The following is a 25481-nucleotide window of genomic DNA, read 5'->3' on the forward strand; positions in this document are numbered from 1 at the left end:
TTACGATGATGAACACATAGTAAAAGTACACAAAAAGTATGTACAGCTGAGACCAGGAATCACCATGATTTATATGGTGATGCGAGAAAAACTTCTCAAGTACATGAAGAGTAAAAGAAATCAATTTAAACCTGTTATAAGTGAACAAAAGCAGTCAATCATATTGAAACCCCCTTAATATTTTGAACAAAACAGAAGCTGAACCTGTATTACCCATTAATTATGTGCAGATACGTGAAGATAAAAGCTCAAGGATCAAAAAAACTAGGTTTCTTGCATATCACTAGCTTGACAGACAACCTCTGGTGAATGGAGGAATGTCACAGTCCTCCTGTAAGAAAAACTGATTCAAAGCCTACATCCACTGAGAAGTATTTACCGGGGAAAAATAAAGGTCACCGTGAATTTATCTGTGTGCTCAATGAAGTAAGGATTAAACCCTCACTTATCCTGTTCTGTTCTTCTCTGTGTGTAGGAGAGCTTAACTCATTGTTTGAAAACCAGCCAGAATCTCAGTAGATAGCACTAGTGAAATACTACAGTTCTATTCCCACATTCCTATAATATGTCTTTCTTTTTGCTTAAGGTACATATACTCAAAAGTGTCAACTTTGCCTTCAGAAATTTTGGTTATGGTTATCGTAATAGACAATGTCTGAATTCAGTTCTGATTGGAATTAGTTACCTTCAAGCCTACATACACAGTGAGTGAGTTATCATAAGGTAATTTAGAATCTAAGTGCCGTGTGGCAGGAAGGCAATTTGCAAAGTCCTTCATAAAACATTTAGAGGTAAAATCTGTTACAGATGACTAGAGCATACGCTTAGCAACATGGTTCACATTTGCAAAAAAAAGCCCCAACCAAAACAAAACAAAATAGAGAACTGCTGGGGGTTTTTTAATCTCTTTATTTCCCCATGACTGTGGGGAGACCGACTCCCCATTACGTGTGCTTTTTAACTGCAGTAAAAGGCAAATCAGCAATTTTAGAAATGGACAATCACTGGTAAGTGTAAAGCTTAATTCACCCTGCACCAAGATCAAATAGTTTAAGTCTTAAGTGTGACGTTCCAAACTGAAGGGAAACTACCTGCATCACCTTCAAAAGCCTCTATTCTCATCTTTTAGTCCTGCCCCTCTGCTGAGGGCATCTTACCCCACTGCAAAGACTGAATCACAGCAGCACTAAACCAGTCCAGCCCAAAAGTTAGTGCTTACTGTTGAGTGAAACTTCACTGTCTGCCCCAGCAAAACCACTGTTAGGTAGTGAAGCAGCCTTAACAAGGCGAATACAACCCCGTTTTTCACTCCCCTGAGATTTTAATCTCCAGCAGTCACTTTTACCCTCCCAAAGATTCCATCATCCCCACCACCCTGAGACACATTCCAGTTTCCACTGACTGCGAATCAGCTGATGGCAGAGACTGAAAAATACTTACGTGTGTGCCAAATTCATCTTCATTTAAGCACGACTTTTACAGAATCAGAGCTTTCAAAGCAGTGAAAGAAGAGAAATATAAGGCCTATAGTACTAAAGATAATGTTAGAATGTAAAAAATAAAAAAAAAAGTCATACAGAGGGAAGCTATTCCAGCAAAATCTGAGTAGAGACAGAAACAATAACATCTCTTATTAGAAAATGGCTGTATTCTTCTGGAGTACTTAAAACTACTCAATCAACATTGTGGACCATTGAGACAGATTCCAAGTAATTTTTTTACCAAAAAAGAATATTTACATGCTCCAGTGGGTGATGAGCTTTCACAGTTTGAGCTCTGTTCAGTTTCTGAGATTTTCTGCAAGTCAAAAGTGAAGTGCCAGTTTCATTTGCAGTCCAGTGCCACCATCGCTCTGCTCCCTCAAATGCACACTGAAGGCAGAACAGCATTACTACTTTTATTGTGCAGTCAGAAAAGTCAGACTGCACTGTTAGTGTACAGTCAGAAAAAGACTGGGAAAAGGAATTCAAAACCTGAGGAAGTCTCTGCATACAGCTGTCCTCAGGTATTAGCAGGGAGGGTGAATGCATTAGGAGAAAACACAATCGCACATGAAGCCAATGCAGAGTTGTTCAAGCAAACATTTCTTCTTATTAATAAATTCCCAGGTTTACTGTGGTCCAGTAGTACTATTTTTATTATTGCTGAGGTGAGAGGAGGAGGAAGAGTACGCCCAAATGAACATTCAGAAAGAAGAAATGCCTGGATGAAATCTGAAAGGCTGGATAGATCCTTTTATTCCATTTACTCTCCAATGTCTCCTTTTTTTCCTGTAAAGGAGATATATTCTGGATGGCTTTTAAAATCAACTACTATTTTTCAAGTTCTCCTCTTTGGATGAGAAGTCAGGGCCCAAGCTTTTGAGAAAGAGAACTGAGGATAAGATTTGGTACTCTGCCAGAACTGTCTTTAAAGTTTATTCTTACTCTTGAAGATGTTAACATCACCCCCGAGGAGACTTTTCCTTTGCTTTGAATTCTACCAGCTATTACGTAACTCATTCTCTTCTCTCATTTTCCTATAACTTAAAAGTGCAGCAACTGTGTTCAGATTTCTTAGTACCTGCACAAATGATTATACTTGCCCTCCTACATCAATCCTTTGTGTACTTAAATTTAAAGCAGTGCCTGATATCTGTGAAGGAATACTTTGTATGCTAAGCAGACTTCTGAGTAAAGTGAGATACATCTGTTTCACACACAGTATTAGTGCTCAGAACTAAATCACTGACACTTCCTACTTCGCTGGTACATTGTTTTTGCAAGAAATTGGATAAAATATTACACTATTATGATGTGTAATGAGGTATTATCAATTATTCCTATTGAAATTATCACATTAGGTGATACAGTACTTCGATATTTCATTAAACATCATCTAGATGTTTAATGAAAATGAGAAATTTAAAATAAATGCATTTATTTGAATGACTGGAATCTGCATTTGGTGCCTCATACACCACATACACATTGTTCTCCTAGTGTTTTGTATCTGGGATAAGTCTCAGACATATTTTTAATTTGTTTTAAAGAGGTCCTCTTAAATCAATCAGAAAACCTCTTGTATTGTACTGGGGGAAAAAAAAATAAAAAAACCTACTGACACTATCCATCTCTGGAAGTCATTTATGCCACTGCCTAGGCAACATAACCTGGATTTTTGTTTACTAGCCAGGAGACCAGCCAGAGACTCCTGAGCTCTGCATCAGGCACTGTGGTGAATTTGCTGTGCATGTCACAGGGAATACAAACAGGGAGACACCTCAGACATCCTGACAAGGTCTCAACATTTTTATAAGAGACTCCGTTGGAGGCAGGAACTTAACATTTTTCGTCAATGGTTATAAATTCTGCAGTGTTTCTGTTATCACTTCAAACATGCCATGTAAGGCAGTACTGTGGTAATTAAACTGAGGCCCATGTGAATATCACTGTCCTACTCTCTGAGAAGGAAGGAAAAGCTGCAGAGCTGCAGCAGTGGCTTCAAAATACTATGAAGCAGTGAGAAATATGGAACTTGCCCACACATTTGCAAGACACAGCCACACTCTCTCACATCCAGCACACAGCATTATCACAGCACCTCTCATTCCAAAATTCACTCTCCCCATGCAGAAAGCTGTGATAATCATCCATATCATAAAAACAATAAAACAAGACGAAAACAGCATCCTACACAACACCCTTCCTTGAGCTAGCAGCTAACACCCACAATGCAACCCTTCTGCATGACATGATCATCAACAGTTCATTTGTCAAGCATTTAAACAAGATGGATATTCGACCACTAATGTTATTTTTCAATATAATACTATGTTCGGACACTGGATTGCTGATATTTACATAGCATTGGGGTTTCTGAATGCTCAAAACCATTATTTGTTTTACAATTTCTGGAAAAAAGTTATAATCTTTGGCATTTCAGGAAGATAATTAAGTTCCTGACTCCAATTCCATATCTTAAGTGGAATATTTACTTCGATTCCTGCAATCAGAAAAAAATATTTTTTTCCAAATACTAAGTACACATCTACTAATTGATTTTGTTTTATTTACTTAAGATTTTACCATGATCTTTAGGAGTATCAGTTATATATTTGGAAAAATTTCAGTGAGAGATGAAAAATAATCGAAACCAAAATGAAGCCTGCCATTTATTCTTAATAGTGCTTCCCTGGATTAGCTACAGAGTAGGTGTAGCACAATACTGCCAAAGCTCTTCAAGCCTTTAGACTTTAGAAAATACGCTTTGCTGTTCAGACAGGTAGCCACTGACTCAGGGTACAGCTAACTTTAATCATAAATTCTGTCTGAAGAGTTCTCCCCTAGGGCTGAGTCTGTTTGATGCAACAGACTGCAGTGCAATGGTAAACATTATTAAAATATTTTAACTATGCCAAGCAAGCAGAAATACACTGAAATGCATGTTAATGCATTATTTTTTGGTTTATTTTAAAGTCCTATGAAGTTGCATTAGGATGGCGTAAACTTTATGCGAATGCTATATCAAAATAGCTGTCTACAGACTTTAAAAATCACAGAATCACAGAATGAATTAGGTTGGAAAAGACCTCTGAGATCATCAAGTCCAATTTATGACCAAACACCACTGTGTCAGCTAGACCATGGCACTGAGTGCCACGTCCAGTCTCTCCTTAAACACCTCCAGGGACAGTGACTCCACCATCTCCCTGGGCAGCCCATTCCAATATCTAATCACCCTTTCCATGAAGAATTTCTTCCTAATGTCCAATTTAAACCTCACCTGGCACAGCTTGAGGCTGTGTCTCCTTGTCCTGTCGCTGGTTGTCTGGGAGAAGAGAACAATCCCCACCTGGCTACACCCTCCTTTCAGGGAGTTGTAGAGAGTGACGAGGTCTCTGTTGAGCCTTCTCTTCTCCAGGTCAAACAACCTCAGCCATCCCTCACAGGACATGTGCTCCAGACCCTTTAGGAGCTTTGTTGCACTTGTCTGGACTCACTCCAGCACCTCAACGTCCTTCCTGAATTGAGGAGCTCAGAGCTGGACACAACACTCCAGGTGTGGCCTCACAAGTGCCAAGTAGAGGGGAAAAATCCTTTCCCTCATCCTGCTGGCCACATCAGTGCTCCTGGCTGATGCAAGCCAGGTGCAATTGGCCTTCCTGGCCACCTGGCCATGTTGCTGGTTCATGTTCAGCCATTGTCGACGAGCACCCCCAGGTCCTTTTCCACTGGGCCAATTTCCAGTCACTCTGTGCCCAGCCTGTAGCAGTGCAGGGGGTTGTTGTGGTCAAAGTGTAGGATCCGACACTTGGCCTTGTTGAACCTCAGGCCATTGGTCTCTGCCCATCAATCCAGACCATCCAGGTCCCTCTGCAGGGCCTTCCCACCCTTCAGCAGATTGAGACTCTGATCCAACTTGGTGTCATCAGCAAATCTGTTAATGGTAGAGAGACTCAATTCCCAGACTCAATTCCCTCCTCCAGATCATCAATAACGATATTAAACAGGACTGGGCCCAACACCGATCCCTAGTGACTGGAAAACACCCATTTTCTGTTCTGTAAAACTGCCATAGGAAAGAAGAAAATATTACTTCAAAAGGTGGAATGCAGATGAGGTGAAGACAGAGGCTACTGGGAAAGCCAGCAGCACTTGGAACAGGAGGAGACTTGGGCAGCTCTGTGCAGAGACCCAGTCAGCCAGAGAAGCTATTAGGTAAGGAGGTGAGGAGTATGTCTGACCTTTCCCACCATGAAGGGACAATTTCAAAAGATGGCAATCACGTAGTCTTAGCCACTATACTGTGCAAATTCCTGAATTTGACCTTCCTTAGGTCAGGTCAAGCCCCACATTTGGCACCCATTCTCAAAACACTTCTTATAGGTCCCAGCAAACCAAAGCAGGCCATGTTCCAGTCAGCACCTGAGGCACCCATCACAAGTGCTTCATTAAGAACTGTGTTTCCAAGTATTCTGCCAGAAAATCCATTTTCCACGATGGGGTGAGGGGAGGGGGTTGGGGAGTGAAAGCACAAGAGCAGATACCCCCTTACTTGTCTACCTGAGGCAACTACTTACTGCCACACTCCAAGTGTACTCTCCCAGCTCCTGAAACCAAAGAAGCAAAAATCATTCCAGTATTTATTTAGTTGCATATTTATATCCAGCCCTTGGTCATGCTAATATTTTTTTCTTCCCACCAAACACTGATCTGAAGCCAAGATAGTTATTTTCACAAAGTCCTCCTCCAAACAGCATTTCCACGACTGCATTCATAACCACACTGCCATATGTCACATGCCATACCTCCAAGCTAACGAAGGCTAATTCAGGCACTGCCTTGCCTAGCCCAGGGTAACCTATTTATTGGCAGTCCACATCAAGACTACAATACACCACCAGATGCAGACAGACCTCTGTTGCAAAAGTTAATACATGGTTTCAGTAATATTACTCATACCCCAAAACATTAAGCACTGCAAAAGGCAAAGCAGAGACTCATCACAACCACAACATATGTGTCTAGATTTCACACTGGAGAGGATTTACATCCCATTGGTTTAGACCACAGATAAAGCCAACATGCAATTATCGGCATCCACTGCCTAGAGTCTAAAATAATCAAATTAATCAGTCTAATTTGAAGTCCTGAGTCTAAATTTTCCAAGCTGGTTTCCATTTTAAAGTATTTTAACAGCTCTCTGACAATACCCTTTGTTACAAAAGTCAAACCTTTCTATTCCTTGCACAACATCACGTAAGTGGACACATGATTTCTGCTTCATTCCAAATACCGCAATAGTTACTATTTTTACTTCTATTGTACAAATTTCATGTACCAAAGAAGGACTCTTTCCCTTGTGGCAGCATTTTGTTACTTTATTTCAGAATCAGAGAACATCCTGAGTTGGAAGGGTCCCACAAGGATCATTGAGTCCAGCCTTTAGCCCTGCATCCATTCCCAGGAGTCACACCCTGTGCCCAAGAGTATCATCCAAACACTCCTTGAGCTCTGTCAGCCTTGGTGCTGTGACCACTGCCCTGGGGAGCCTGCTCAGTGCCCAGCCACCCTCTAGGGGAAGAACCTTTTCCTAATATCCAACCTAAACCTCCCTCCAGCATTACTAATGGTTACGCCGATCAAGTACCTCATTAAAACATTTATTTCTCCTAATTAATAATGTTAATTAAAAATGATATTTTTTTCACAATCATCTCATTACTGAAAAACACAAGATACCAGAGGAATCCTAAAAATACTCGCTGCACAAACAAGTTATCCTAAGGAGCCTCAGCCAGACAAGGCTTCAGATTTTCTGAACCAAAGATGCTGGTATCCTCCATTCAGCATGGGCAACGCTACTCTTGTTGGGTGTGAACTGCTTTGAAAAAAACAGGGAACAGATATTCCTGCTAAATATGGCTGAACACACTGTGTTTATGCCCCATCAAATAGACTGTAGCTCCATCTGGACCAAGATAAAAATTTAGATTGTTCTAAATCTTCACATGCCCTTTAGAAGCCCTTCTGAGACCACATTTTTAAATTTGTTTATTAAACAGGTCTACTTTTCACTGTGAAAATCCAACTCCCAAGCTTTTTAAAATAGAAGCTTTATAACTGACCCATTTATTGCATAAAGTCAACTGATAACAGAACCAAACCTCAATAACACTATTTAAAAGCAGAGCTACATACATTTCTCTCCTAAATGCTTTGGGATAAGACACAGACATGGAGAACTTCACATCTGAGGTTGCAGACAGACAAAGCTGACCAAGTATGACACAGTATGTTGATACGAGGCCCAGAAGCATTGACAAGTTGTGACACCTAGAACAGATTCTCCTTAACCCCAGCTGCCAGTTTGCCCCTGTGAAAGTTCAGGGTTTATTTCTTGCACATTTGTTTGCACACACTGAAACAAAGCAAGACGCGATTTTGTTGCTCACAGCCATGTATGATGAAAGCAAGATTCATCATGTGTTTCGTAGTTCATGGTTGTGCAACTCTTGTTTACCTGAGAGCTTGCCTGCAGATCACTGCAGCAGGCGACACTGAAGAACTGAGTGATTTTCTTCTTGTACCAACTGCGATGCAGTTCCACGTTAACTTTTGGTAACTGATGAGAGTGCATGTCACAGCATGTGACAAAGGCTTGGGGGAAGATACAGTGGAAAGCCTGTTGAAAAGATGGCTTTCTTTAGCCTCCTCCAGCAACCTTTGTACCAAACTCAACTCAGCTACTTGAACATTAGGCCCACGTAGACAGCTCAGTGCTGTGGAGGTGTACAGAGTTATTTTAAAAATCTGTAATTTTATAATTTTCCTAAATTACAGGGGAAAAGTTGAGATTATTACTAAAGCACTTAAAAACTCTAAAGGTTAAAATCTGAAAAAAAAAGTTACCAGTGCTCTTTCAAAGCCTATGATTTAAAGAGAAAATGATATCCTTTCAACAAACACAATTAAGCAAAATGTACAGAACTATGCAACTCTTCTATGTTCATCTTTGCACCTGACTTAGATTTCAATATTACTGCAAGATATTTTTTCTTTTCATGCATAATGTATCTTATTAATATTTTATAACTTTATAAAATTACAGAATTGCTCACATAGAATGCAATTCTTACCTCTTTCAAAACCAAATGCAAATGCATTTTAACCATTATTTCATCACTTCTCATAATATCCACTGCAGCTCCTTTCATAAAAACCCGGAACATCCTTCCAACCAACTCCAACCTTTGGCAGGTGTAATTTGCAACAGGCTCATGAGAGGTTGCAGAACTGTGCATCCTGCAGGATACGTGTCTTAATACATACACACACACACACAGGAGAAATCAGGAGTGACAAAAGGTCTTTCCTGATAATGCCCTTCTGTTGAACACACGCCCCCATCATACATGCACACAGCTACAATGACTGGTTTTCTCTCTGCCACTGTACTGTAACCCCAAATGAAGCATCCTGCTGAGCCTATCAAGCATATCAAAAGTGAGACACAGATTTTACATTCTTTCTTAGAAAAGACCACAGTCTGGCCTTCCACTTGCCACGGGGTCATACAAACTTTCACATAAATTAATTCCACCCCTCCTGGGTAGCAAGGAAGCTGTACAGCAAGAAACTACAGGACCATCTTAAAAGCCACAGGTGGTAGTCACTATGGTGGATGAGGAGGCAAGGCTGGTTTTAAGTATGTGTTCCTACCACAAGCTCAGCTATTGTAGGTAGGAGGATTGAAAATGTCTTATAAAACATGTTTTCCACAATTGCTACAGGCTGGAGAATATTTGCTTCATGGATTTTGCACTATGTAAAATAGAGTTATGGGCACTGCAAGGTATACATTTAAAAGAAGTGTGCAGTTTCTCTTATGAAGTATAATGTTTAAATAAGGAACTGTCTCATTATCTAACTTAAAATACCTGGAGAACTTGCAATTACTTTTTTTAACTTGGAGGTACAATTGCCATCAAGTTTGTCATAGATGTATTTTTAAAGTAGATTGCAGGATCTCACAAAAATCAGTATCACAGATTGTGTTTAGCCATCTTATTAATACACAGTGATATACGAACTGCGGGCCAGGAAAGCACTCAAAATTTTGCCTCAAAATATTTTCAGTTTGGCATACTTAGCATCTTGCAAAAAAAGAATTTAACAGTGCAGGATCAAGGTGGATTCGTGCTCTGAAGCCTGTGGATCGTGAAGACATTAGAAAGCCTAAGAAATTACATTTAACATCAGAAAGAATTTGGAGTCTAAAAACAAATGTTTATGTTCCTCTCCTCGCTTGGCAATTTTTGAATTGAATACATTGCTGTGACATCCAAGGTAATCAGTTTACAACAAGAGAAGAACACAGCAAAATGGCTGGAATGTAAAACACCATGTCGAACTCCCGAGGAAGTATGCTGGGTTATTTTTTTCCTACACTCATACAGTCATCAAGTATTAAAAGAAAAAATTCATCACAGATAATGTTATATATTGGTTAACTCTCAGAACATTCAATAAGAGAGAATGAATTAAATTACAAAATGTGAAGATGATAGGGCAGAGCAGGGAAAAATCATGTTTAACACAAGGACAGAAGTTTTCTTTGGGGAACATCTTTTGAGCACAGGACAAGCAGAACAACTCACACATATGAAATTCAAATACACATCCAAAAGGAGTTTCTGAGTACTGTTCAAGGAACAGCTCCCAGTAAACACTGCATGGAGCTACATAAAATTTAATGGAAGGTATTCTGAAAGTGAAACATCCTTTGAAACCATTCAAATCATAAGCCAATATTTTTATTAACCCACAGCTGTTTGATAACAAACCTAGAAATGGAGACAGGCAATCTGAAAAAGTTTCAACCTTACTTTTAGGTTAGCATTTATCACAGTAACTACTACAGTGCAATACACAAGCTCCTCAGTTTAAAAATATGTAGTCCCACAATTGTTTGAGAGGACTACTCATGGTCAAAGTTAAAACACTTTCAATATGTATTACAATATTGTGTAAATGATTCCATTAACAGCAAACTTTCCTATAATGAAACAAGTATGCATACATAGCTTTGTAATATTCACAGCATAAAACTGTAACTCTTTCTAACCACAATGGAAGAGGAGTTAATAAATACCAAGATGACTCTGAATAATTTAAAATTCAGTTAAATCAATTAGATTATCTGAAAGAAAAGACAGTGGCTCATGTTTAACACACAATTTAATTTACATTTGAAGTTTGCAGCTTTTATTTCAGACTTGCAAAGAGTCCTTATATGCTTAAAGCTTATCTAACTTTTCTAGTTATGCTAGCAATTACAAGATATTTTCTCTAGCCCTGCAAAAGTTGCCTCACTTTCACTCTTAAAGATGATGTTATTAGAATTAGTAACATTATTATGAATTCTGTTAAATACAGAGGAAGCATATCCAACACAAAATCGGAGTTAGATCCATGAAAACCTTTTCTGCAGGTAATTAATGACCTTTTTAAAATTACTTACTTCCATTTTAGGATTTGAAAAACATGTCTATATATGGTTATATAGATCCATAAAAGGGGGAAAAATGAAACATTTTAAAGGAAGTAAAAAAAGTGAATATAATAGTATGAACAGCTGGCACTAATGAGATTGCAAAAAAACATAATTTACAGTTAACTCATTTCACTCAACCCAAAGACTCTCACATACCTACCTGAGTTTATTTTTCAATTTTTCCTACTTTTGTTAAAGATATAATTACATCACTTATTTCTAAGCCTATCATAAGCAAAGATGCTCATTTAACATAATACTGTCCCTGTAGCTCAGACCCTCAAAGAATAATTATTCTGAGATATCCAGTAAAAAATGTAATGTGCTTCCAGCAAACAATCCAACAGTTTTGTTGGCATACATACAGCGATGGATCACATCACAAGGTCTGGATTCTTGTGGTAAAAGGGAAAATAACTTACACCATCTTCAAGATTTTACAAATTCATCAGCATTAGCTCAACATGAATACCATCCAGTTTGGCTGAAGCACAATTTAGAACAGTGAAACTTGACTAAAAAGCCCATTCTAACCACCCAGTACAGTGTGTGGGCCTAAGGGCCAAAATCAAACAGTGCAAGAACAATGCTGACCCAGAAAAATCTGATTAAACAGCAGGCTATCATCTAGCCAAGAAATATAACAAGGTACTAGTGAATCACCCACAGTAGTTGATCAACCGTATCGGGACTTCAGAAATAAGGATACTTCAATGCTGGAGATTTTTGTGAGCCTAAAATCTGTTTGGTTTTGTTTGAATTTTTTTCTGAATACTGGTCTGCAGCCACAGTGGCCACTAAAGAACTTTATTTCATATCTGTACTCTTTCAGCCATCACAGCTGACGTGCTCTCAGCCTGACAGCTGTCCCCAAGAAGGGGTCATGCTGAAGAAGACAGTGAGAGCAGTCGCTAACAGTATTCCAAATCACTTCTCACCATCCACTCTTTTCTTCACTCCATTATATAGGTAAATCATTACATCTCAATGACTGCCAAAATCTGCCTTTCTATCACAACTTACTAAGACAACAAAAATGAGTCCAAAATTTTATGTGGTGATATGACAAAACTTTATAGTGCTCCTCTGAATTTATATTGCTTAGGTTCCCAGCTAGACTAAATATTGATAGCTCTTTCTGCCACCACTCATAAAAAAATTTTTTACCTTGGTTGAAGATAATGGGGTGAACACTTCTAAAGTTAAGTATCTTCTGTCAGAAATACGTTCACAAAACTTTATGTGAAGTATGAAATTAATTTTTATATATATGCATATATATAAAACCTAATTGAATTAATGCAAAATTTACTTGGCATTTGTGGTTCACAAAAACCCCCTCTTGTTCTTCTACAGGTTATAACATATTGTTTATAGTTAGATATGTGAAGAACTGTCATTAATATGAAATTAGCATAAGTAGAAATACTATGTCACAGGGCCTCTTCCTTCTCAGCAATCTTGTTTCCCATCACAAATAATAGATTAGAGTAAAATAAAGAAAGTAGGAGGAACAGAACTTCTAAATAAATTGCCAGGGCCGATAACCTATTTGAGAGAAATATACCCTTAAAGTATATAATTTGTTCTCTTACAGAGAGAAGAAGAGATAAAATATACAAAGACTCTTTTCAAGTATTCTTTTTGATATATTAATTCTAAAGACAGCAATGTTCAGCTGACAACCATTTCTGAGCATCAGCATACAAAGCAATGACAAACTGGGATTTACATGACCTGACAATCATTTTCTAGTAATTTATACTTATAGATGCCTCCTTTCACTTCATGAGCCATGAAGAACACTTCAGATGGAGGAAAGTAAGTGTCTTCCAAGTAAAATGACAAAGTTGCCTTCAATTTATTTTTTTTTTTCATACCTGGAAAGTTTTTTTATCGTTTGTAATGACACTGACCTAGACTTCCAAAGGTATAGCTGTTGACCTTTCTGTTTCTCCTGTTCTCCCACCCACAGAAGCAGCAGGCTGCCTTTTGTCCCAGTCAGGTCCACAGTTTGTCCCATACTGACTCCAAGCCTTCCAAGGCCCTTTGGGGGGGACTGAAGGAAGGCCAACAGAAGACTAAGGGAAAGGCAGCTGCAGAAATGAATCTCCTCACAAGCTACTGTGTTTCCAAGGCTATCTAAAGTACCACGTGGGCATGTCCAACTCTGAGGCTGTCCAGGACTCCAGTGAAATAAAAGCAGTTTCAAGATGACATCTGATTTGCACACCCTGCTTCTGCATCGGGAGAAAGTGAAATGCCTTGGGTGTTATGAAAGACCATCACACTTCTTGGTTCATGTTGTAAGCTTCAACATCTAGAAACCTGCCACTGCCAGAGAGAAACAAGCAGGGAAGAGTTCTCTAGTCTCAGCAGAAGAAAACAAATTTAGATTAGATTAGAACAGAATGGAAGAATAGAATCATTTCAGTTGGAAGGGGCCTACGACAATCATCTTGTGTGACCACCGTCTGAGCACTTCAGGACTGACCAAAAGCTAAAGCATGTGAGGAAAAGCATTGTCCAAATGCCTTTTAAAGACTGATAGGCCTGTTCTAGGAAGCCTATTCCAGTGTTTGACCACAGTCTTAGTGAAGAAATTTGTCACTCCCTGGTTTCGACATGAAAATTTGAAGATGGACATCCCTAATGATCCCACTTACTTATGGTATAAAATGAATCATTTAACACTACAGTAATAAAATTTTATAATCATCAATAACTCTGAATGTTTCTCTAAAATAAAAAAAAAACTTAGAGGAAGGTATAGAAGAGTCATGTTACCTAGTGTAGTTAAGGCAGGGCATATAGATTCATTAATGGGGCAATGCACAGCTTCACCTTTCAGAAAATTAAACCCTTCCCTATGTGTGAGCCATCTCTGTACTATTTCAATACAAATAAGTTAATGTGGAAGCAAAAAAGTATGTATGTGGACAGGATAACCCTGGTATCAGGTTAAGCTAAGGTGTGGTTTGTCCTTGGTATGCAGATGTACAAAAATGGAAATGGGACGGGGAATTTTACATTCTAGAAGTAACCTAGAAAGAGGATTTCACTGGAAAGGGGTATCTGTGAATCTTTATGAAACTGTAGTGTTTCTGATAATGAAAGTGTCAGACAAGAAAGCAGCTCTTTCTCATGAACATACTAAAAGTCTTAAGTTGCCTAAAGTTTTATTTCATTTTGACACACACTGTCCAGAACTAGTATTTTGAAGTATAGTCATAACATTTGGGAAAAGTACAAGGAAGTGTGAAACAACAAACCCTTTTTTTTTTTTCTATTTATTTGCTCTAACAAAAACAAAATCCTCTTGCCCTTGAGATGGTACTAACAGTGTGCCAAACACAAACCTCTCCAAACATAGTAAATAACTGACATTGAAAGAGGGGTGAAAAAAATAAAGAAGGAACAAGATGCTATTATACAAGGGAGCGAAAAGGAGAATAACTTTTATATATTCCCTGTTTGAAAAACGTGTTTTGGAGTTTGATTACTATAAACAAGGCACAAATTAACTCCTTATAAAATGCTTGCTATGAAGCAATTCAATAGAAGCTTCCTTTGATACTTCTGCATTTTTCCTGGCTTCAGCTGAAAGCTCTGCAGCTGTACCCACAATTCTTTTATACTCCTTCAGGTAAAATAGCAAAAGAAATAAGAATACATTCTAGAAAAGAAAAAAAAAAAACAGAATGACGACTCCATTCTTTCTCTTTTTTTTTGCCCTTTTATGTAGGAGCAATTATTTTGCCTTATTATAGGAAATTTGGCCAGTGGTTATAAAAGTAAAACTATCTTTCAATGAGAGCTACATTTCTACTTCCACCATAAAAAGAAACCCTAAATTTCCCAAATGAATCAAATTCACCAAATGGATTTTCAGCCCTGATACTGAATTAATACCACAATACTACATCTGACCAACTGCTTAGATTCAATTTCAGATAAAATAAAAAATTAATCTTACTCAATATTTGCAGGGAAGCCAAAAGATTAAACATTTTCTGGTGCAGTGATTCTAGCTGCCTGTCTCCACAGCCTTTCAGCCTTTGATTTCAAAAGTTGCTTCCAGATACTAAGGGAATTACATTTTGCTGACAGAAAACCTTTGCACATTACCATTAGAAACACTTTATCACTAGAGCAGTTCATTTTGATTACACTCTTGCTGGACTAATTACTGAACCACTAAGAGATACTGATGACAGTATCTTATCAGGAAAAAAAAACCAAACCTTTACAGGAATATCTTCTTAAAACAAATGAAAAGCACTGTGCTTTCCTATAATATTCATACAAAATTTTAGTGAGGCAGTTGCAAAAGAGCAGATTACTATTCTAGAGCTCTGACAACGCCATTTAGAATAAGCCTATGCAAAATGGTAAAGATGTTACATATGGGGTACAGAGCAACCAGCCTGAAAAAAAAATTACATAATTCCTTCAACTGATTTAAAGTCTGCTTTTTCTGATACACATGGGAGATGAAAAAATCACTCATTTTTGTCTCAAAATTATTTTATTTAAATTGAAAAAATCCTTTGTTTCTATTCTTAAGTTAAAGAAAAGAACCTCTAAAGTGAAAAATTCAGGGGGGAGAAAAGAGCTTTCGCTCTTCTACTATTCTAAAATTTAAACTTCTTCAAAGCTTCTCTTTTTGCTAGGAAAAAAATTGGCTGAATGAAAAATTGCTTGCACTACCCTATCTTTTAAGTTTGTCAAACAAGATTGGATGAAGCAGTGCCAAGAAAGTTCACATTTAAAGAACTCAAATTTTCTGGGAGATCTTCTATCAAGTGCAGAGGACAGAATGGTCACTGAACTCAGATAACTTGAATGCAGATTAACTTCTGAATGCTTAATAAATGGAACTTCAAAGTAGATGTAAAATATTCTCTGCCTTCACTGAATCACAATGGATGTTATACACGTGATTTGAAAAGTCATTCCATACATTAAATGTTGGATTCATGGAAAAAAATTGTGTCAAGTGAAAGTGAAATTTGACTGAAAATTTGACTGAAAAAGAAATATGAAAATAAAATTCTTGTAGAACTCCAGTAAAACTATGCCTATTCAAAAGAGTCAGTGCTAACATTAAACTGCAAAACCAGTTAGCATACAAAGTTTTCCTTTTCTTTCAAACACAGTTAATGAAAGGATAACTACTGGTTTAGTCATTAATACTTTTTTAAGTTATGTGAGTCCTAGGTGTGATTCATAGACACTAATGGAATGGTTTACTAGTGCTTTAAAAGCTTTTAAATTATTATTTTTAAAAAACAAACTTAAAAAAACCCTAACGAACATAGCAAGTAAAAAGATATGGGGAAGAAAAAAAACCCCTAAACCACATTTCTTGCTGGAAAGTTTTAGGATGTAATTCTGCCTTGCATCTAAAGACACCTACATCATCCTGGTTTGCACACCAAGGCAAATGACAATGGTTACAGACACATATCTCGCATCTCTTGAGGCTCATCAGCTGCTTTTTTTCGGTGTGACTCCTCCTCTTCAGTGCATATGGTTGCCTTCAACTTTTTGCAAAGCTCTAATCTGTAAACTCTGTGCACTTCTATATTTGACTCCAGGAGGGTGGCCTACTTGCCCTAAGAACTCTTAACTTGCCCTAAGCTTTCTTAAGCACTGAAATCACTGCTAGAGTCTTATTTCTAATTGACAAATTGACACACTGATGGAAAAGTCTAAAAAAATAGAAAGGTTGCTTTAGGGAGGGTGAGGGTTTATTCTCTTTTTGTTTTGCTATTAGTAGGACATGTGACTTGATTACAGCTATTTCATTGATGGTAGCTTTTTAGTCCAAATTCAATCAGTGTGTTGGGGTTAAAAGTAAATTAAAATAGCACAGCTCATCTGTAGTTGGTGACTTGCCCTTCTTTGAGTCATCTGTGCCTGTAAGAACTTCCAGCTAGGACTTCAAATTAGAAGGCATTCAGTGTTTGGAGCCTTGAAAACAAAGTTTCATGACCTGTTACCCATTGACACCCATTACCTATTCAAATACTTCACAAGCTTTTGCTTCTCAAGAGTATGTTAACCATTCCAGAAGCCGAATCATCCACACCAAATAACAAAGCCATGCATGCTACTTTTGAGCAGTTCCCTGCTTATTTTGTTGGTAAAACCAACAAAACAATTTGATTTAGAAATTCATGGCAACGGTTATTGGCTATAACAATTGACACTGCACCTCTCAACATGAAGACTCCCAGTGGAGTCAGCAGTGAGCCCTTGCAGAAGCAAAGGCTGATTCCTTCTTGAGCTGCTTTGGTAAGTATGAAGCCAGAAAGTCAAGGGAAGAGATTATTCCTCTCTAATTGACCCTCCTGCAGCCACATCTTTGAACAGCATCCAGTTTTGAGGCACCTCTGTACAGGAGACCTCAACATGCTGGAGGCCTATAACCAGCAGGGTTAGATCTTCTCCCCTTTCCCAGTCCCTCAAGTCTCTCTTCCCCCCAACCTTTACCCTCCTCAGTGCAGGCTCTTTGATAGAAACCATCAGTCTCCAGTTGCTTCCATAACACAGTATGATAGAATGTTTACTTACTAGATGCCCAGATTATTGTACTAACTAAAAAAAAAAAAAAAAAAAAAAAAGGAGGGACAAAGGGAGATTATCAGTATCTTCAGAATCTTCTTTTATTATTAGCAGTGAGTGGTAACTTCTAGTCAGATTCTTAGCTATGCTTTATTGTGAAAAATGAAAAACAAAAGCATATTTTACAAATCTGAAGAGAACTGGACCATCAGAGCTATGTCATTTTAAAACTCACACAATCTGCAGGCAAAATAACAGGCAAACTGCTACCAGCACCCTAAAGCTATACTGTTCTGTTGACAGATGAGGAAGTTGTTCTCACCAAATGTATTACTTTGGTTCACTTCTTGGAATACAAGGATCTCATATGCAGTTATAATCTTACTAGCATCTCTGCTGTCAACTCTTAGGAAAAATAAAAAAAAGAGTGAAGTCTCACTAATAACATATAATTAACTGCTGTTTTGAACACTTAATCCAGAAGCTCACTTGCACAGCAACACTCAGAATTACTGGCAGAAAGCTTGCAATAGTAATTCACATTGTCCTCTGATACCTGACTGGGTTTTGCAAGGATTAAAAAAAAAAAAAAAAAAAAAAAAAAAAAAAAAAAAAAAAAACCAACCAAATTGGTAACTAAACAATTATTGTGTAGCATAAAATCTATCTTCATCCAATATTTATATTCAATGTTTAGAAAAAAGTATTTTGTGGTGACTTAGCAAAGTATAAAATGACATTTCAATGAAATCAGTCAGGAAAACCTTATGTCTACAAAAGACAGATCATTACCCAATAAAATGAAGACATGAAATAAAGAGGAAAACAGCGTGGGAAAGAAACCACATAACCAAAATCATATTCATACCCAGTTTCTAGTGGAAACTGTATTAAAGAATCACCTAACCAGGAGTAAAAAATTAATTATAATAGCAACAACAAAACAGAGTGTTGCCCCTCTCCCCTCCAACCCTTCCCTCTGGAAAACAGTGAATTTCAAATGACGAGAGGAAAAAAGAAGATGAAATTACCCTAATAAAGCTAGAACAGGCTAAAGTAAACTAAAAGACTAACAAAAATGTATTCTTCATGAAAATATACATTTTGAGGACATTTTTGATGCTCTGGACAAAGCTGCTGATGGTTTGAATTCAGTTGTGATTGTTTCTTTCCATGTATTAATGTTCAAATAACTAATGTAAGAGTGGTGGTTTGAGGCTGGCATCTCTGCACTGATAGCTGCTTCCTTTCTCTCAAGTCTGGACGTACATACTGGATATATAAAATATAAATGGACATTTGGCAGCTCGACAAGCATGCTGGCAACAAACTAAAAATCTCATAACCACGTAGTAGCGGGCTATTTCAGGGCCCCAGTGTCACACAAAGGATCCCCTGATGGGTGCAGCAGAAGAAAGAGCTTCAGGTATTGAACAGAGAGAGACAGTTACAAAAAATTCCACCTTCTCATTCCCTCCCCCTCTCTCCAAAAGTCATGAAAGGGCTTCGAGAAGCACAAAGTAACAGATACCTGTCATATGCTGTTCATAATAGCACAGTCTCCTACACAAAGTACCAGAAAGCTGAAAGGGAAATTGGAAAGCCTAAGACAGAATTTAGCACTGGTAAAAATGCTTTTCTAAATTAAAGGAATACCTGTTTTGAAAACATTTCTCTCTCTTTTTTTTTTTTTTTTGAACTTGTTAAAGGGGTAAAAATGCCAACTAGTCAGTTTAATTGATTTCTTGATACCTTGCTTTGCCTTGTTTCCATTCTAGGCTTGCAAGAAATTTGGATTCCTTATGCCTAGGCACAAAAGTCTGCCAGCAAATACCTATAGTCATAAGTATTAATAATTTCTAATAGATTATATATGAATTAGATGTTGGCATTAGTAGGCCCCTCAGACAACTCACTCCAGAACCAACATGCCACAATTGGACATAAAGTTACAAGTTGCAACCAAGGTGAAAAACAGCCCAGTCAGACTGACAACCAGACCTAAAGCCTTGTCGTTAGGATATGAAGAATCATTTTTCTCTCTGAAGAAAACCTTTCTATTAAAGAACAAACACTTATGAATGCAAATTTCCAAACACTTTGTTTATTCCTCAGATCAAATACAAGTCAATCTCATGTTTGAGATTTCCTAAATTATAAAATAATAGAAAGCCAGAGAAGCTCCATTCCTACAGTACAAAAGAATAGAAAGTTTAGATTACTCCCTACCGACACATTATATTTAATTCAGGGTAATATCATAGAAGGTATTTGTTTCAAGCCTCAGATGTGGACAAACCTCTGACAGCTCAGAAGATAAAAATCAGGATAAAAATTTGAAGTATTGTCCTCACCTTGTTAGCCTGTTCTCCTTCTCATTTTGGAGTGTGACTAACGTAATCCTACTAATTCCTATTCATCCACTACTTATATTTGCTAATGAGATACAGGGAGCATCATTTCTTATTCACAGTTAAACCCCATAAAAGCAAATCCAATCAGAATCTCCAGTACATCCACTGAAATCCCACTGTTACCAGTGAGGGTACGTGCGGCTTCTGTGTGGACAACACCCCTTAGATCTTTATGGCAAAGTTTTATTTAAGTTCAACTACACTCAACATAATTACCAAAACAACCACTGTGAAAATCTTGGGAGTCCAACCACACTTTAGGAAGGCCAGCAAAAGTGATAACTACTACTAATAACTACTGTCTCATGATAGGCTGGTTTTCCACTCTGTTTTTCCCTTTTATTTAGATGCTGGATTTCTGAAACAGCAACTTCAAAGTCCTGCGTTTCCTAAAAGTGTGAATTATTAATAGCAACATCGTTAAGCGTCTTTTTATTATTCATTTATTCCTCCAGAGTATTTATGCCTCTGAAAATCTTTCTCCTCCTTGTTTATGGAACTCTATACACCAAGGCACTTCACAATAGTGAGAGCAATGCATTGGTGGTTGCTGAATAGACAACAGCACCTGCTTATAATAAAAACACATTATCTGAAAAATCCTTGCTTTCACACATTAAAAAATTTTTTTGTAGTGAGAGCAAATGATGATCCTAAAGCACCTTTATTTCTCTTTCCATGACGTTTTTCCTCCCCTAACAAGTGTTGTACAGTGCTAAGATGTTCTTCTACCTCTCCATCCCAGGATGTCTCCTGTATCTCTAGGCAGGGATTCCCCAGCCTGTGATGTGCTCCAGAGAGCTGCTGATGGCTTTTACACCTTCTTTAGTTTGCAGTTTTCTAACGATACACACACACTATCTACCAGTGGTACTCAGGAGACTAGATGTCTTGTTCTGAAGCTTGCAGCTTGCCCCAGTCAAAATTCAGGACAAACTCTGGATTTAGCCATAACCACATAACAAACTTATCTATAAAAGATGGAACCAGGAGCAGCTATTCAGGTCTAAATTCATATGTTAAGAAATAATTTAAATTTTCTGGTGAACGTAAGACTTGTTTTAAAAAATGCTTTAGATACTTACAGTCAACTTTTTAAAGTACTGGAGTGCATTGAATTCCAAAACATTGCAAACATCATTAGGGGCACAGCCTCTAGCAATTGCTGTTAGATAGCCAAGCACTATCAAAAACCCAGACAGAGCGCTCACCTGCATCTTTGAAAAATCTTTATACACATTGGATTGTGAGCAATTCAAAGACCCTCAGGTGTGACAATGCTCAGTGGAATTTCAAGTAAATAAATTTTTTTCTCAGGAAAAGATCAGCATTCAGACATATACAAACGTTAACTGAATGCTTAATACATATCAAAAGCAAGGTTTTTAAATATAAATATGTATATCTCATATCTAGCTTTAAATGTATCAACAAAACTCAGGTTTTCCACGTTAGAGGAGTTTGGGCATTGAGTTCTCTTCACTGAGACTATTCAAACCCAGCAACACTTTTGGTCACGTTTCAATTTCGCATATGATGCCAATACCAAACCAGAACTACTTTATATCAGAGGAAATGGCAATGCACATTGCATTTTCTTGCATACATCAGCTGAAGGATACAGCCTCTGCACAGTATTCAGCCACCCAGATTTTGCACTCAGGTAGTACCTGAATTCCTCTCACTGAAGATTTTGGCTTTATGCTCATGCACATACACCCACAATATCACCTTCTCCAAAACTTGAACTTTGTCTGTCTGCGTTACTTCGTCCCCTTTCTTTTAGCAAGTGACTTTGAAATCGATCCTCAGTGCTGAAGCTGGTGCAGCTGATGTGGCTTGATGTGTTCTGGTGTGATATGTGCAAATCCCTGGGGTGCACTCCTGCTTCAGCCTGTCCAGCTAAGGAGCGCTGCTTACACAGAGGGGTCTGCCCAATATGCTTGGTCTGCTTTCACTACCTGGCATTGTTTTATCTCTCTGCCTACCCACCCACTGACCATTTCTGTATCTCTTCATCAATACTCACCTATCTATATTTTTTAACTTTCTGTGCGTGCGTTCCCTGTAATCTCTCAACTCATTCAAAAATTCTGGAAATTCTTAGGATTGCCTCCTTCTCCCAGCATTTTCACTGTTTGACCCCCTTTGCTTTTTTTGCTGCTACTTTCTCCTTCTATTAAGTTACTTTTAAAGCAACCACACAGTAAAGGAAGCTGAAGGATGAACACAAAATAGCTCAAATTTTGTGGGAGCTTCCTCCTCCCACAAAACAAAATGATTAATGGTTCGGGAAAATAATTCATTAAAAGCACTGACTCCTTCGGTTTAATGAAGCAGAAAAATAAGAGAATGCAAATATTATACACATCAGACCTCCTGGCTTATAAAAACCTACTATTGGTGAAGCTGCTAAACAAACAAACTGTAAGGAGTAAGGAAATTCTTGAGCAAGAGTAATTCTACTGAATCAGACAAGCAGAGAACAGAATATGACATTTCAAACATATTCTAATTCCAGAGCTTGCCAGCGTCACAGGAGCTATCTGGAGCACACGAGACCAGCTATAACTCTTGTGTAACTGTGATGTTCTTATGAATTTTTCAACGGCGATCTGAGAGAGCTCTAAATTCCTTTGTTTGTGCATCCTTCTTGAGCTAGGCTGCTACACAGAAACCCAGTGACAATAACGGCCAAGAAGCAAGAAAAAACATGTATGTTTCCATCCTCTGTTGTTATTAAAGAAATCAGCAAAAACCATATGAACAGTGGTGATTTGTTGTTCAAAAAGGACTTCTGCAGATACTATTCAAACTACACTTCCTTTTCCTGAGTTACAGATGAAATCTAATTCAGCACGCTTTCATGATTTCTTTTTTCCCCTCCAAAAGACCCTTCTTTTAAACAAATCAAACAGTTACATCATAAACGTTGCTATTTGCCTGATGTTTGTATATTAGACATTACACAAAAGGATAACTAAGATATCAATTTCTCCAAAACCTCATTTAAATAGTCAGATATATTGTGAATTAAACTGTGACCTCACCAGTCAGACAAATGAACAATTTCCTCCTTAAGTAACTGCACTGGCTTCAAGCCCTCACAAGCCAGATGATAACCCAAACTGAGGCAGACTCAGAGTCTCTTTCTGAGAAAACAGTGATGAATTTGCATTCATTGAGGCTCAGAGTTGTTAAAACATATTGCTGTACACTGTAGCTTGGTTTTGAGTTACACCTGCCTCCAATAAATAATCCACTGTAACATATGCTGTAGGATATATAGAACTGAACTAATTCCAGAAGGAACGTTTCGTAAAATAGAATTTAAGATTTGTAACCCGGGTAACCCCACGTATGATGCTTTCTGCAAACCCCACTGCATGTCTGACTCAAGACAACACAGACACTCTCTTCAGCTCAGACAGGCCGAAGCAGAAAACAAGAGACCTTCGTGTTGCTCAGCAAACTTGGGAATTTAGCACAGTTACCTTCTGCTACCACAGTATGTCTAAAATACAAATGGCCATTTTTTTCCTCACTCTTCAGTGGAAAATAAACAACAAAAAAAGGCATCGTTACTTTTCCAGTTACTCCCCAGCCACCTGTGTTAACTGTAATGCAGGGCTCTTGGTACTATTACCTAAAATGATGCTTCAATTTCTCATGGTTGTTGGAACTGTAAAATACCCTTAATCATAAAATATGTTGACTACTGCTGATTTTGTTGCAACACTTTCCAACAAAAGCTGATATATTGAAACTATTATTCCAAATATTCAACAGAATTTAAACTGCCAGAGTTGCTTCATTTATCGTACTCATTTAGCAAATTTCAAAAATCTATGAAAAGCAGAATAAACCAACCAAAATATGAAAGCAGATCACGAACTTGCAATTTTATAGTGATACACAATGAAGTATAAATGGTGAGAGTTCTAAAGCAAATGATTGATGGCAAGGGTTGCCTATTTTAACAGGTCCCTTTTGAAAAGCTTTGGAATAGGTACAAAGTTTTCCCACAGATGCTACTATATCAAGCTATACTTAAACCAGAATGTAAGAAGCAAATGCCCAGACATCTTACCTCAGTGTTTCGTCTGTAGTCAGATAACAGTTATGTAACACACCAAAATTTTCTGATATCCTTAGCTTTCTCATTTAAAATATTCAGTGGGGAAAAAAAAAAAGAAATTATATCCGACTTATTTCTACAGCACTCATGCACCTGCATAATATAAGGTTTAATATGTTGCATTTAATTATTATTTTTAAAAAATCTCCATATTTTATGGAAGTTACAACCCACAACAGTGTGATACAGAATAAAAAGACATGTGGGTCCTTCAAAGGTGTCTGAGTGAAAAAGCTGAAGTGCATTCTAGATAGTGGTTGTACCAGGCAACACAAGTAAGAGAAAACACAGCCCCATTAAACACTGGACCTTGCTCTTCAGTGCCCTGAAAGAGCATTATAAATGACACTTTGAATATGGTATTGTTTTAAGGGACTTTATTAATAGCTGCATTGCTCTCAGCTTTCAGAGTCAAGATAAGGATGGCTTTGATATTTTCTGTATATGTTAGTGCTCCTTGGCATGAAAATTGAAGAACTGAGCCCAAAAAATTGCTTTACTCACACTGACATAGAAACTTGGCCTTTCTGCTCTGGAAAACAGTAGTGAAGAGTCACAATCTCTCATAAATTTTTGTATGACAGAATTCCATCTTTCAGCAATTTCAGCAGTCTCTTTGGACTATTAAGCTCACTAGGTTCACTCATGCCACAGAAGCATCAAACATCCTTGGAGAATTCTCCATGAGTTTCTTAATTACAAGTCCAGATTCTGAATAACGAAAACTCCGGAGCAATATAAAAAATGTCATCTTTACAAATCCTCATTTAAATTCACAAGATGTGTAAATTCAATTCACAAGTTGTTTTATAAAGAATACAGGTCATCAAGATCTTTGAGTAAAGTAACCATAACAAAAAGCTCTACCCCATAACAGTAGTTCTCAAAGTATCCCAAAGTGATTTAACAAAACCAGTTAATGCAACAACATGAAGGCAGAGCTATTAACAGATTCTCAAGCCAACCCTCAATCCATCAAAACCACGGTACAGCCTCAAGTGGCTAATATATAAAATTAAGCAAAATATTTGGCACAGATCAGGAGTACAGATTTAGAACATGTCTTTTAGGGAGACCCCTGATTTCTTCAGAAGTCTCAATTTAAGATATTTCAAGATAAGCCCCCTGAGAGCCTAAATCAGTACTCTCAAAGAGGTATTGGGTACTGGAGTTGATGAACTCCTTCCTGACTCATTGAACCATTGAATTCCTTGACCAGGCAGCATGAGAAGTATCCCAAGTTAGCCACTGGATTTTAATCTGCAGTCCATGTTCCTAAATCTCATACACCAAGATAAAAGCAACTCAATTTTAAGGCACAG

General features: G+C 37.8%; 1 protein-coding gene across 4 annotated transcripts in view; it reads right to left on the minus strand.

Moving 5' to 3' along the window:
* Window positions 1-25481, minus strand: part of ANO3 (anoctamin 3) — a 133452-nt gene that overhangs the window by 102195 nt on the left and 5776 nt on the right. Inside the window, exon 1 of one of the 4 annotated variants that reach the window (XM_027663320.1) lies at window positions 19962-20020. The exons of the other annotated variants lie outside the window; for them this stretch is intronic. The gene's annotated coding sequence lies outside the window, so the exon portion shown is untranslated. Of the gene's footprint in view, window positions 1-19961; window positions 20021-25481 lie in introns of those variants that run through there. 4 annotated transcript variants of the gene reach the window in all.

The sequence above is a fragment of the Corapipo altera genome, unplaced genomic scaffold (assembly GCF_003945725.1).
Source record: "Corapipo altera isolate COAL_440 unplaced genomic scaffold, ASM394572v1 100, whole genome shotgun sequence".
In the NCBI taxonomy this organism is placed as follows: domain Eukaryota; kingdom Metazoa; phylum Chordata; class Aves; order Passeriformes; family Pipridae; genus Corapipo; species Corapipo altera.